Raw genomic sequence first — 15,350 nt, 5'->3', positions numbered from 1 at the left:
CACAACTTCCCTCTCGGTGACCCCCAAGATCGAGAACTGATTCTTAGAGGAAGCAAGCTATTTATTTCATAATTTAAATGAAAATTTCAGTCATCCTTGAACTCATTTCTTTCTGCAAAATTGAGTTCCATTGATCCTGCTTCTTGGTTAATATTAACTGATGGAAATCCCTGAATAAGCCTTAAACCCCCAAAACGTCATAATTAAAAGCCTAGTCTTGGAACGAGATAAAAGAGAGGTCTTCTCTCTCCTCTACACCTACAGAGGGGAGAAAAGCTTTCATATGGCAAAACTTGTCCAAAGTATCAAATTTGATTGTCAAATTGAGAACATTCACAAGAATTTGTTTATTATCATGGTGGTGTTGTATTTGTAAGCATTTCCAGGTTATTCAGGTTAAAATAAATCTGTTGGTGAAAATGATTTGAACAAAGGGATTAGTGAAACTCTTAAGAATTTACAAGTTGTGAAAATGACTTTATAAGGGAATTCTGAAATCATTATTAGCCGGGTCATATGAAATCTGTTGTCCTGGATATGGTGTTGAAGCTGACATTCCAATATTTCTTTCTTTTTTTTTTTTAAATTCCAATATTTCTAAGGTGTATTGCTATTTGAAAGACTTCTGTCATACTATAAGGTGGTCACTGAGTCATGTATTCATTTAATCAATATGCATGGTGTAGGTGGGAAGAGTAAAAAAGTCCAAGATGCTTACACACCCATGTTTATCGTGGCTTTGTTCACAATAGCAAGGAGGTGGAAACAACCTAAGGGCCCATCAACAAACGAATGGATAGAGAAACTGGTATATTCACACAATGAAATGCTATGCTGCATTGAAAAACAAGGAACTCATACAATATTATTTAAAATGGTGACTCTGGAGGACATTATGCTGAGTGAAGTATCTCAGTCAGAAAAGGATAAATCCTGCATGATGCCACTGTTGTAAAATAGGACTGACCTTGGGGTTGGGGAGAGACTGAGAAAGATGGGTTCAATAATGTATACTGCACTGAAACAGATGAGGGAGAAAACGGTTTAAAAGGGATATGTGATTAGATATTTTTGTCATGACAGGAGTCTAGAGCAAAGGCTACATGGTGAAGCGCACCTGGAGGGAGGGATTGTAAAACAATGAGATAATTTTTCTTTTATTTTTCCAAGAGGATAGTGTACTAGGGGGGAGGGTTGTGAGGGGAGAACAGTGCAACAATGAATGGATGGAAATCCAAAGTCTCTGTAAACTTACTGAAATTAATAATAAATTTAAATTTTTAAAAAAAGAACAAAAAAAGTCCAAGATGCTGTTAGATATTTTTATTTTCATAAAAAGATTGAGTCTATGAACTCAATGCCCAGTTTGAGATTCAATAAAAGAAGCATCTATTTGTCTCATAAGATTGTTGTTGTTAAGTGCCGTGGAGTCACAGGCGACTCATAGCGACCCTATGAAGAAGAGTCCTCGATGCTTGGGTGCCTTTCATCCTCTTTCCAGGTTCATAGGGTTTCCTGATGCAAGCTATTATGGAAGTGGGTGCCACTCCTCCTTCCAACTCGTAAGATTAGTCATCATATTATCAGTGTGTACTTAGAACCAATACAGTTATAAACGGCATAGTCACATCTAATAGAGTTTTGGCCAAACTGTGGTAGACATTCAATCAGAAAACAGAGCCAACAGTTTGGCTTATCCCTCTCACTGGCAGCTGATTGCATAGCTTTTCTAAACAGTGAGAGTAGAAGTTGTCTAACCAGCCAGAGACAAGTCCCAAGAGAAAAGCAAGACTTTGAGCAGTCATTTCTAGAAATTGGATGTGAACCGTTTCTTCTTCTCAGCTTCGCGTGAGACCAGAAAAGTTCTCACACTGGCTCTACCACACACATCTGCAAAGGCAGAAGTTGCCGATTGCTGGGACCTCAAGTACTGACAATAATGTAAAGAAATATAGGAATTACAAACAGTAAAGTTGTCCATTTGTCTTCATACCTTGAGACCTTGGAAAGCGTGTATAGGTTAAGAGGACAGTGGAATGTGAGAAGATTTTTCATAGCATTGTCTCTTGTCCATATATTCAGACTGATGATCTTGTTCTGGACTAATTGGTCTGATCTTACCAATGTTCTGGAGATAGATTGGCCTCATCCATGTGTTATAATCTAAGGGGGAGTAATCATCAGTTATAGATTCCAGGAGCAAACTGGAAAAGACAAAGGGTTAAGGGAATTAACTCTTAGCTATTGATTAAAGGAGTAGACAAGGATATGCCAACAAAAAAGACTTAGTTGGATATTCACTCACTCATTGCTGTAGAGTCAGAAATGACTCATAGCTGACCCCCTCCAGTGGATTTTCAGAGGCTGTATATAAAACACATTGGAGGAGATTGGCCATCTTTTTCTCATTAGTTTAATAAGGAAACATTTATTAATTACTCAGAACCAAGAACAAACTAAAAAAAAAAAACAACACAAAACAAAACTCAAACTCATTGCCATCAATTGGGAACCAACTCATAAATTACTCTCCAGTAGGATTTTGGAGGCTGTAAAGAGGAGGTTCATAAGGTTTTCAAAGGCCTGCTATTTCATAAGGGGATGTCCAATCCTTCTTCCTAGCTTGTCTTAACTTGAATGCTCCAATTTAGAACATTATCTGACAGAAAGCATTTTATAGAGAAGAGCAGATTAAAGATATTTCCCAGTAGCAGAAAAAACCAAATAGATTCCGTGTTGTCCCCGTCCTTAGCAGGTATATTTTGACCCACCCCTTTCCCTGCTCCACCAGTATTGACTTCAACTCCAACCTACTCTATTCAACATCTATCTCCTCTATCCAGACCTTGATGTGATGGCCTATATGTCAATCTTTCTGGGCTTCTGTGATTCTGAATGCCTCAAGTTGCTGCCAGTTTTTTCTGTGGCAGTCAGTATCTCTTGAGTTTACGAGTCTTGAACTTCTGCTCCAGGACTGACTTCTTGTGCCTTAGAGCCTCTTCTCCATTTATGCTACAATAGTTTCCCAGGGGAGGTTGATATATCCTATAGATTTGGTATATAATACTGTCTTCCTGGCTTGAGGGCCAAAGGCCCTTGGACCCCAAAATTTGAAGGTGTCAGCTTTGACCCACAGCTTCTGGCAAACGTAGTTGTTCATACCCGTGTGGTTACGGGGTCACCTCCTGCCACACAAGTTGTACCCCACCCTCCTCCCTTCTGCCCCCTTTCCTTGGGCTGTGGTTCTCATCACTAGGCCAACTGGCAGCATCATGATAGATGGAGAAGAGATTAAGATTGTTAACAGCTTCAGTTTACTTGGCTCTACAACCAATACTCTTTGTACCAGGAGCCAGGAAATTAAAAGATTAATTGCATTGGGAAAGTCTGCTGTCAGACACAGCAGACACCTCTCCAAAGCACTGAAGGGCAACAATGCCAGTCTGGAGACTAAGGTGCACCTGATATAGGCCATGGTCTTTGCAATTACTTTCTATGCATCAATAAGCTGGACAATGACTAGGGATGATAGAAGGAGTATTGATGCCTTTGAATTGTGGTGCTGGACAAGAGTATTGAATATACCGTAGACTGCTAGAACAAACAACTTCCTCCTAAAAAGGTTGAAGCCAGGCTGCTCCCTGGAAGTAAGGATTCTGAAGCTTCATCTGACATACTTTGGACATGTTGCAAGTCAGGATCAATCCTTGCAGAGGGATGTAATGCTTGGGCAGGTGGAGGGACAGCACAGGAGAGGAAGACCCTTGATGAGATGGATTGATTCAGTGACTGGGGTAATGGGGGTAGGTGTGTCGGAGACAATAAGATTGGCATATAATAGAGTAGGTTTAGGGCTGTCGTACCTAGGGTTGCTATGAGTCGCAGGCGACTTGATGGCACATAACAACAACAACGAAGAGAAGGAGATTGCCCATCTTTCTCCTTCAGGGCCACAGGCTGATTGGAACCACCAGAGATATGGTAACTTCTTCATTATTTGCTAATTTAAGGGAAAGCCTTTTTCCTGTAAGATATAATAGAATGTTAATTTTATATTAGTTGTTGTTGTTAGGTGCTGTCGAGCCAAGTACGACTCACAGCGACCCTATGAATAAAAGATCTGAACCCTACTCTATCTTGCACCATCCTCACACTTCCTGACACACAACAGTTACCATTTCAATCCACCTGATTGAGAGTTTTTCTCTCCTTCATCAACCCTCCACCCTTCCCAGCATCATGTCCTTCTCCAAGAAATAGTCCCTTCTAGCAACATGCCCAAAGAATGTAAAGTTAAGTCTCATCATTCTTGCCTCCAAAGAGCACTCTGGCTGCACACTTTCTAAGACTTATCTGTTTGTTGTGTTGGCTATCCGTGAGATGTTCGTTGTGTTCTTCTCCAACACCACAGCTAAAAGACGTCGATTCTTTTTCTGTCATCCTTATTCATTGTCCAGCTCTCATATGCATAGAAAGTGATAAGAAATACTATGGCTACTCATTACTTGAGAGGTTATTCCCCTATTATTACATCCATTAGCTGCAAAAGAATTCTTCTGCCTAAGGTGTTACAAAGAGTTGGTTTCAAATTAAAGGTTCATTTTGTATTACTTTGTTGTCAGTTACAATCTCTTCTTCTATCTGTGAGTTTCTGTTTTGTAAAATTGAGTGACTACTCTATGACTACTACTTCCTGCTGATCAAAGGTGGCAAGAAGTTGGACTTGGAGAGAGAAAAACCAACTCTTCTAAGAATGAGTATGAAGTAGTGGAGACTTGGAGAAGTAAAACTATGCTAAATTATCTTGATCAGCTGACAGGCATCTCTCTCATGTGTGGGAGTTGATCTTTCCAGACTTTCAGCTATAAGAGCTCCCCTCCTTGATGCCTGTAGAGAGAAGTGTGGCGCAGAAACAGCATAAGACAGTGGAGAAATGTACTAGTCAATAACATTTATAACTGAGCTTAAGAATCAAGCCCAATTTTTCTTACGTCTCTTAGTAGTTACTGAGGCTATAAAGCTAGATTTCTTCAGCAAAGTTCTCCTATACATTGATTCAACTTAAGCCCAGTTTGGGATCACTCAAATTCCAAGTAGGGTCATAGTCATCACTTGTATCCAAGTCGTATGTATCTCTTGGCATATTTTAGCCAAGATTTTTCTTAAGGGTTTACCTTAACAGTTCTTCCAGTCAATTGTGTCTCTAGATTGAATGTAGTTTCCAGTTGGTGTCTAGTGCTGTTTGTGTTGTTAAGTCTACTGCGACTCATAGAGAACCTATGGACGACTGATCTGAACCTTGCTCTATCATGCCCAAAGTATGTAAAACAAAGCTTCACCATACTTGCTTCAGGAAACATCTTGTTTGCACTTTCTCCATGACAGACTTGTTTGTTCTTTTGGCATTCCGTGGGATATCTGTTACACTATTCCAAACACCACAACTCAAAGACATTAATTCTTCTGTCTTCTTTTGTCATAGTCACTGTCCAACCTTCAGATGCATGGCAAATAATCTAAAAGACTATGTCTGAAATCGGATGAACCCTAGTCTTTAAATGATATTTTTGCTCTTCAGCACTTTGAAGAGGTTCCAGACATCAGATTTTCCTGGTGCAACACATCTTTTGATTTCGTGATGCTGGTGCCAATGGTGTTGATTGTGGATCCAAGTAAGAAGAAACCACTGACAGCTTCAATCTTTTTTCCACCTACGATGATGCTCTATCGGCCCAGTGGTGAGGATTTCCATTTTCTTGATGTTAATATGTAATCCACATTGACAACTGTTGGTAGTCTTTGATCCTCTGCAGCAAACTTTTCAAGTCTTCCTCACTGTCAGTAAGCAAAGACATGTCATCTGCATAATGCAAGTAGTTGATGTGATGCCACATTCTTCTCAGATTTTTTTTCTCAGTATATAAATTGAATAAGTATGGAGAAAAAGATAAAGCCCTTGCATGTCCCTTTCTTGATTTTGAACCATGCAGTGTTTCCTTGCTCTGTTCACACAACTGCCTCTTGGTCTAGTTGATGTCCAGGAATTTATTATTTCCTGAGTGATTTGGATTATGAAAGCTTCTCCATTGTCACTTTGAATAGAAATCAATAGCCCAAATCAAGGAATAATTTCTTTAAGAAGAGCATTGTTTACCTCTTGAGCCTGCTTTGTTCAGCAAGAGAAAGTTTCTACTCAGCCACAAACCTGTGTCAATGCAAACAAAAAAAGTACTTGAATTTACATTACCTGGAGGCATCACTGTGAATTGGTACCTAAGTACTCAAGCACTAGGCTCTACTGGAAGGAGCAACGTATGCCATTTATTCCATGCAACAAAATTAGCACCTGGTATTTGGCAACCTTTGGTATATGGTGTCTATTTATTTACCAGTAAATAGTAAACCAGAAAGATATTTACTTGTGTTTTATTGACTATAAAAAGACATTTGAATGGTGCAAGTGCTGTGGAAGGTGGTATGGCGCTTTCTCAAAAAGTTGCGAATAGAGATACCATTTGACCCAGCAATTCCACTACTGAGAATATACCCCAAAGAGACCATAACTGCCACTCAAACAGATAAATGCACACCCATATTTACCGCGGCTTTGTTCACAATAGCAAAGAGTTGGAAACAATCTAAGTGACCATCAACAAACAAATGGATAGTGAAGCTGTGGGATATTCACACAATGCAATACTACACTGCATTGAAAAACAAGGAACTCATGCAATATTATTCAAAATGGGTGATCCTGGAGGATGTTTTGCTGAGTGAAATATCTCAGTCACAAAAGGACAGATACTGCATAGTGTCACTGTTGTAAAACAGGACTGACATCGGGGTTGGGGAGAGACTGAGAAAGATGGGATAAATAATGTATACTGCATTGAAACATATGAGGGAGAAAACTGTGTAAAAGGGATGTGTGATTAGGTATTTTTGTTATGACAGGAGTCCAGAGCAAAGGCTGCATAGTGGAGTGGGCCTAGGGGAGGGATTGTAAAACAATGAAAGAATTTTTCTTTTACTTTGCCAAAAGGGTAGTGTACTAGGGGGGAGGGTTGGGAGGGGAGAACAGTGCAACAATGAATACATGGAAATCCAAAGTCTGCAAATTTTCATTGAAATGAATAAATTTTTTTTTAAAAAAAAAAGGAAAAAAAACCTTAAAAAAAAGAAAAGACATTTGACCATATGAATCCTAACAAATCATGGCTAGCACTGAAGAGAACAAGAATCTCAGTTGTTGACTGGTGTCTTGGCCATAGTGAGTGCCATCAGACAGGGTGAGACCCAGTATTATATTCAAGGACCTGCTCATTCCTTCTGGGCTTAGCCTCCACCCAAGCTGATTCGTTTATTGATTGTTCCATTCCTTTGTTTGTTATAGATCCTTGGCATCAGAGATTGAAGGTGATTGTCTAGTTAGGGAAATGGAGCTCCCGAGACCTCTGATAAGGAGCTGTGCTACCATCCCTAAGGCTTAGTGCTCTGCAGGATAAAGATGTTCACTCTCCTCCTGCGTGACTGATGTACTGAGTATGAAAACCCACTAGACACTCAACATTTGGGGAATTAAGACCACTTCTATTCTTATGTCTTTTAATTTCTGTGTTTGTCTTTTATTTTAGCCCTTTCTCTTGGCCGCTCTACATTCTACAACAATCAGTTCTAGTACAATTTTCAAAGTCTTTCTAACATCAATTTTGGATTTCTTTTTCTTCCTCTCTCTTTGTAATAGAATTTTGCTCTCTTCACAGGTAATATCCTTGATGTTATCCCACAAAAGAAAAGAGATGGACAGAAAATTCCAAAGGGCAGCTAAAAAAGATAAAATAAAGTATTATAAACAAATGTGTGAAAAGCTGGAGTTAGAAAATCAAAGAACTTGCTCAGCGTTTCTGTAGATGAAAGAACTGAAGGACATACTAGAACCTTGAGTTGCAATACTGAAGAATCCCGTGTGTGGGGGGGGGAGGGGGGAATCTTAAATAATGCACGAAACACCAAAGAAAAGGTGGAAATAATACACAGTCACTGTGCTAAAAAGAATTGGTAGACATTGAAACATTTCAGAAAGAGAAATATGATGCAGAACTAATAGTAACAAAGGAAGCAGTTTAAAATGCACTGAAGGCATTGGCGAAAAATAATGTGCCAGGAACTGATGGAATACCAGTGGATATGGTTCAACAAACAGATGCATGCTTGGATGTGCACACTATACTATGCCAAAAAATTTGACAGACAGCTTGCTGGCTAAATAACTGGAAGAGACCCATATTTGTTCCCATTCCCAAAAAAGTTGATCCAGCAGAATGTTGAAATTATTAAACAATACAATTAATACCACATGCAAATAAAACCGTGCTGAAGATTATTCAAAAACAGTTGGAACAGTACATAGACAAAGAATTGTCAAAAATTCAAGCTGAATACAGTTGAGGCTGTCAAAAGGAGGTATCATTGCCAATGTCAAAAGGATCTTGGCTGAAAGCAGAAAAAGCCAATGTTTTATTGACTATGAAAAGGCATTTGACCCTGTGGATCCTAACAAATCATGGCTAGCACTGAAGAGAATAAGAATCCCAGACAATGTGGAAAGTCCTAGACCAAGAAGTAAAACTCAGGCATATACAGAACAAGGGAATACTGCATGTTTTAAAATCAGGGAAATGTGTTTGTCAGGGTTGCATCCTATCTCCAGACCTGTTCAGTCTATACGCATCAGATCTCACTTTCTTTTGCCCAGAGAACCTTTTTTGCCAGACATGCCTCTATAAATTATTTTTTTAATTTTATTTTTTCTTATTGATTTGCTTACAAAGTTTGTATACATTATGTCTCACACTATTCTTCATTTACATTGTGTTCCATACAATCATTCTCATGCATTATGTTTTATAAAATTAATCACCATTGGACCTTGTCCATCATTAACCTGTCTTTTCAACCAGATCCTTCCTATTTACTTCTCCCCTTTACTCCCCCCACCAAACTGCAACTCTGGTTTCACTCCTACCTAGCTTCACCCCTCCACTTCCTACCCCTCCCCACCCCTTTGAGTTCTCATACATGTTACTAGTTATCATTCTATTTTAATGGGCTTATGCATTACTTGTCCTTATTAGACTTCTTGATGAGCACAGCATATCAGGACTTTTGTCACCCACCAGACATGAAGCTGCTGGCATGTGTGTAAATCTCCAGGTCAGGAATGTCAGACAGGTTGGTCTGGCTGGAGGAGACATTTTCCATTATCTCCACACATTGTATATTGGATATCCACACTCACCTCTGAGGTCGGAAACAACATAGCAGCCTTGAGTGTCAAAAGTGCTTTTATACTTAAATCCAGGTTATCCAGGAAGATTGCTTGTATTTCCCTATCCTCCTGGCTCGGATCAACCCCTTTGGGTTCTAAAAGCGGAGAGAGAGGCTGTGTAAAAAGTGCACAGTCACCCTGTCTCAAGGTAAACTTTTCAACTTCCTGCAAGATGTCACATTTGATGGCAACGGCACTGAGGGAAGGAGAGGCAGCTAAGGACCCCTGGAGCTAATATCCCTCGCCTTTAATGCACACAAGTTTCTAGGGTTTCTGACGTTCTAGTAACCTTAGGGCAGCATCAACTGTGAGTCTCACTTGGTGGAAAAGCCTCTAGTTTTTCCCTTCACAGGGCTTCATATTACGCATCTACTAGGAGTCCAAAGCCTGGAATCTAGATGTTGTAGAAGTCAGCCACGCGCAAGAAACCTCTAAGCTGCTTCTTAAAAGTGGTCCGAGACGATTACCTGACAGCTTCTTTCTGATCTTGAAGAACTCCTTTGTCTTGGACAATGTTGGAGTCCTGGATATTTTATTTCTTGTTGAGATATTTGGGCCTTCTTTTGTAACATCCAATACGCCACAGCAAGCTAAATGTTTTAGGACCCAAGATCGTTTTTGGTCTAAGTCTTCGCAAGTCGTCTACGTTGTGCAGTAGTTCCCCCTCTCCTCCCATCTCTTATTTTTAAAGTTCTTCAGTCTTCTGCTAATAACACTGAAAACTTTAGGCGAGTTCTTACACTCATGCTAACAGTTGCCAAGTTTGGGGTCTTTCAACCAAAGGCCAACAGAGGTTGGAAATCGGTAGGCACCAAACGTGGAAGAAAACAACCTTGGACTGCCAGCATTTCAATGAAACCAATAAGTAAGCATGCATTCATGGAGAGATGACTTGGTTGGGACAGAGAATGCCTTGCTAGCCTCCCACTCCCATTTTTCCGTCAGCAGAGACCAGAAGGAGGGGCAAGGAGTACAGACACTGAAACTCGAGCTAGAGAAGCGGTTGCCATAGGACAGACATCCTGCTGGCCTAAATCAATTGTGGAAATACAACGATAGCTTTCCATATCAAGCACAGAAATTACAAAAGCTGGTGCCGCCGCCTGATTTCTGATCAAGAGATGTCCGCCGCCAAAGCACTTACATCCGGGGCCAGTGGCGCAATGGATAACGCGTCTGACTACGGATCAGAAGATTCCAGGTTCGACTCCTGGCTGGCTCGGTTGGTGTAGTGTCTTTTCTTCACATTTTGCCCTTCCCCAAGGACACAGAAGTCCATGAAAAGATTGCACATAAAGTTTTCCTACAAGTTTTCTACAACGCACAAGCACTGGCTTTTGGCCACAACTGGGAAAAATTCCTTTCAGGGCAAACTCCGCATACAATCATACGAGTGCACACAAAAGCCTACCATACCCATCTCCCCGGTTTCACCTGCCTATTCTAACTGAAGGATTACTTTGAAGTACCTTTAATGTAAAAAGCGGGGAGAAAAAAAAGAAAAGGCTTGGATGGATAGACCGTGATTTGTACTTCTCATTGGTGTCTTTACGTTGACGCATGCGTAGATCGACGTGACGCACATTAACTGGGACAACCAATGGTGTCAAGATTGAGAGCGAGAACAAGAAATAGAAAGTCGTAGTTCGTCGAGTTTCCGTAGTGTAGTGGTTATCACGTTCGCCTCACACGCGAAAGGTCCCCGGTTCGAAACCGGGCGGAAACAAATACAGTAGTTTTGTCCCAAGAAGCTTTATCTCTTCAGAGTTATTTTTCTTTTTTGTTTTTTAAGTTAATTAATTAGCTAATTTATCTTAAAATTCACACCTTCAGAAATACGGCCCTGCTCTGTCTGTCCGGCTTCCTCGGGCGCAGGCGCTAAGGTAGCGCCGCCCGGGTCTCCAGTCATAAACACTCTTCTCATAAGGGGAAAGCAATCTCTCCGGGCCTACAGGCGCGTCGGGCCTCCCGCAGCCCCGGAAGCGCATCCTCCCCTTGCCTCGCCTTCCTGTCTACAGCGGTGCGGGTCTCTGCGTGGCGCCGGCGCCTCAGTCGCCTCCGCCTGAGCATGGTCCGAGCGACCAGCGCCGCTCCCTGAATCCCCGTGCCCTTCAGAGGCCGCAAGACTCGGTAAGCGCCTCACGGTTCTGGGGACTTAGTGACCTCCCCCAGAAAACCGAGAGGATGTCTCTCAGCTCTGCAAATACCATACTTATTTGATGCAATGTGGCTCTGGCCCCGATTAGGTACGGTGGCCTTCGACAGGCCGGCCTTGCCAACCCCAAGTAATGCAGTGACTAGTCTCCAATTGCGAATCCCGGAGAGACAGGATCCGGTAGGTGGGGTCACAGAGGTTGTAGGCCTAACAAGGGTGACCCACTGGTGAAAAGCATAAAAAAGAGACTTGAGAAGAGGATTTTCAAAGATCTGGTCGGCAGGGCTTGTGTCCTGAAGGAGATCGTCGTAGCACGCAGTTGTTCAGGTTTGGCCCTTCTTTGCCACCTTCCAAGAAACCCTCATTGAGAAGACGCTGCGGGGCGAATCAGCCTTCTCTTTAACCTCTGCTCTTACTGTCGGAAAAAAAAGAAAAAAGAGTAGTGAGGGCTGGTGTCCCAGAATTAAGAACTAGATTAATTTAATTCTGCATTTTGACTCACAGCTTGAGTCAACGGCCAAACCTGTTTAAAATCAGGACTACTGTGGCTTTGGTTTGGCGTCTAACCTCTGACATTTTGACTTTTGACCTTTGGCTTTGACCTTGTTTTGTTTTCATTAATGTTAATGGAATGAAATAATTTTCCTTTAGATGTATCCTTAGGGTTGTCATTTGCTTAGATGTTTTAGAAAGATTAGCCTCTCGGATCATGTTGCTTCAGGTGTTCTCTAAGGAGAGGCTTATTAAATAAGAGGGGAAAACATGGCCTTCAAACTCTGGGATAGGTTAGGGAGAAGAATCCAAATTGGAACCAGCATCTAAATATCCAGTTCAGAAATGGTCAGGGGAGCAGGAGGAGGCTGCTCAAATGTGCTCCTGTGTGTGGTTTGTTGGGGATGAAGTTAGTTATGGAATGCGATGAAATTTGGCCCATGAACACCTGGAACAGATTCACTGTGACAGTGGCCAAATCGTGGAATATAGGATTTTGAGAAATGAGTGGGTCCTAAAAATTATGTCAAGATGTGTCCCATCTCACTAAGGTCTTTGAATTATTCCTTTTCTGACAGAGCTCTGTATATTATCTATATGGGTGTTTTGTTTTGTTTTTCTTTCTTTCTTTTGTTGTGTGCCTTTGAGTCAGATCCCACTGGCACAGGAAGAGATAGAGATCTGTATATTGTCTAGGTTATTGCTACAGTTTGGAAAATTTCCAAAAGTTCAACTCACACGTGAACTCACACCCACATCTCTTCCTCTTACACAAAATTATACAAAATTAGGGGGGGGGGGGTGTTACAGAAGAAAACTAGTATTTTCTCTTTCCCCCGTTAGTCTTTTTCTTTTAAAAAAGTAATCTTTGCTCAGTTAATTTATGCTTCATGAATCTTTTTCTGAAGAAAAATTTCAAGTCTTCATAGTTAACCAAAGAATTCTAAGAGACAGAATAGTACTGCTATTTTGCAGCTGCTGAAGGAGAGATACCCTTTGACATGTAAAATAAGTTAAATGAAAAGTTAAATTGCAAACTTTAACAGGAAATTTCAATCAAGTTCTGCATCAGTGTGAAGGTGTATGATTCGTTTATTTGTTCTACTATCTACTTATAAAATTTTGTCCTTGGAAGTGAAATTTTAATAACACTCCTTTAAACAAATATTTCTCATATATTCAAAAAAATAACTTCAGCATCTTCATAATTTCTTACGACGATACCACTGAAACTCATCTCTGTATCCAGCAAAATTATAAAATTTCTTGTAAGATTTTTTTCACATGTGTGATATAATACCAGTATTCTTAATTATATGATATATTGTAGTAAACAGCCTCTTATAAGTTAATGCAGTTGTGTGGTGAGGCCACCATCTCTCCAAAACCCTCCTTAGTCTTCACAGAAATGACCTTTTAGCCGTCTGGCCCTTTTTCATAATTTGTGTCTTATCTCTTATATTTGTAAGGTCTCTGGAGAGTCTGTCACCAGGTCTTCTGATCAGTATTCTAAAGGTAAGTTTCAAGGAACAAATCCACATTTTCATACTCAGACACAGCATCCTGCCATTGACCTCTTTTCCATAAATTTATCTTATTGTCACTTGCTGTGTTTCAACCCTTGACATGTGGCGATCATGGCCCCTCAACTTGAGGTGGACTGCAAGAGATCTGCCTTGAAGACTGAGTCAGGAAACAGACCGTGTGAGCATTCCCAAACCAAGAGATGGGCTGAGAAACACATTTTGGACTAAGATGGAAGGAGAATGGTATGGAACATCCATTCTTTAGGGAAGTTGTTCCTAGAACAAAAACTCACCCTTTAATTTTCCCTAATTCTTTGGCAATAAAAAGCCTTTTATGAATAGATGCAGAATATTTACAATGGCCTTATCTTTTATTAGTCAAACTTGGATATTTTAGAGAGTGAAATGAACCACAGTTAATACTATACTAAGGAAACAGTTGTGAACAAAGCCATCATAATATTAGAACAAGTGATTGATTTCCATGACATAGAATATTTCTGATATTAAGATCAGTTTGCTCTCTATCTGTCTCTCTTTTTTGCTCTCCTTCTCCCACCCAGTTTTTTTCTGGGCCTACTCTTAGCCCAATTAAAGTTGACTTACATGATTTCTACCATCCTTCTCCAATATTGTAAAGGTTCTTTTCTTGTGCCAGAATTCAGATTTTAAAATATAGGAAAAACTTCTTGTTCTCTTAAGAATTGTTGAAATGTTTCTTTAATGATGTATTTGAGAAGGGAAAAAAATGGAACAGAATTCATGTAATGCCTAGGGGAAGAAGTCTTTGGGATAGAGTGGATTAGGTCTAAGAAATTTTCAGAAATTCTAGTTGAACAGGTAAATGAAAAGGAATAAGTAATACAATGCTTTAGCACCATCTATCAGTGCTTACTTTGATAGCTTCAGTTCACCTCTTTGCCATGGAGTGAGAAACCACTCATAACTGACCCTCCACTGGATTTCAGAGGCTATAAATTGCCCTGGAGAAGATTGCTCATCTTTCTCCTCCTCCAGAGCTGCTGGATAGCCTAGCAACATACCAGTGAATAGCATATATGTTTGTCCAATGATGATTTTGTTTCCCTGTATATCTAATAATGAGGTCTAGCAAAACAAACATAAGACCTTCCAGAACAATTTGAGACATGGTTGTCTTAAAAAAAACCCAAAATCAAACAAATCTGTAGATGTTACTGTTGTTGTATGTGCCATTGAATAGCTTATAACTCATAGCAACTGTATGTACAACAGCCCTTAATCCTGCTCTATCCTGTGCCAATCTTACTATCTGACACACCTATCACCATTATCACAGTCACCAAATCAATCTATATCCAGGGTTTTCCTCTCTTGTGCTGTCCCTCCAGCCTCCCAAGCAGGACATCCTTCTCCAAGAACGGATTCCTCCTTGCCAATATATCCAAACTATGTCAGATGAAGCTTCAAAATCCTTTCCTCTAAGGAGTAGCCTGGTTTTACCCTTTCTAGGGCCAACCTAAATACAGAAGAATTTAATGAAATAACATTTGAGCAAGAGCCTATGGTGATGAAGGCAGAAGTTCAAGCTGCTTTGAAAGAAATAGCAAAAAATAAGGCCCCCTGAGTAGATGGTATACCAATTGACATATTTCAGCTAACAGATGCTGCCCAGGATGTGCTCACCAAGCTGTGCCAAGAAATTTGGAGGACATCCACTTGGCCAACCGACTGAAGAGATCTATATTTGTTCCCATTCCAAAGAAGGGTGACCCAACTGAGTGTGGAAACTACAGAACAACATAATTGATATCGCATGCAAGCAAGATTCTACTGAAGATTATCCAAAAACGACTGGAACAGTACATCA

General features: G+C 40.4%; 2 non-coding genes across 2 annotated transcripts; both read left to right on the top strand.

The window, feature by feature from the left end:
* The first annotated feature begins 10,477 nt into the window (after positions 1–10,477).
* TRNAR-ACG lies at positions 10,478–10,550 on the top strand. Its single transcript has one exon. It is a non-coding gene; the product is annotated as a tRNA-Arg (tRNA).
* Positions 10,551–10,981: 431 nt separating this feature from the next.
* On the top strand, positions 10,982–11,054 carry TRNAV-CAC. Its single transcript has one exon. It is a non-coding gene; the product is annotated as a tRNA-Val (tRNA).
* Positions 11,055–15,350: the final 4,296 nt, after the last annotated feature.

This window comes from Elephantulus edwardii, unplaced genomic scaffold (assembly GCF_000299155.1).
Source record: "Elephantulus edwardii isolate Elephantulus edwardi_28Jun2011 unplaced genomic scaffold, EleEdw1.0 scaffold00391, whole genome shotgun sequence".
NCBI classification, from domain to species: Eukaryota; Metazoa; Chordata; class Mammalia; order Macroscelidea; family Macroscelididae; genus Elephantulus; species Elephantulus edwardii.
This window is presented reverse-complemented; position numbering and strand designations above follow the sequence as displayed.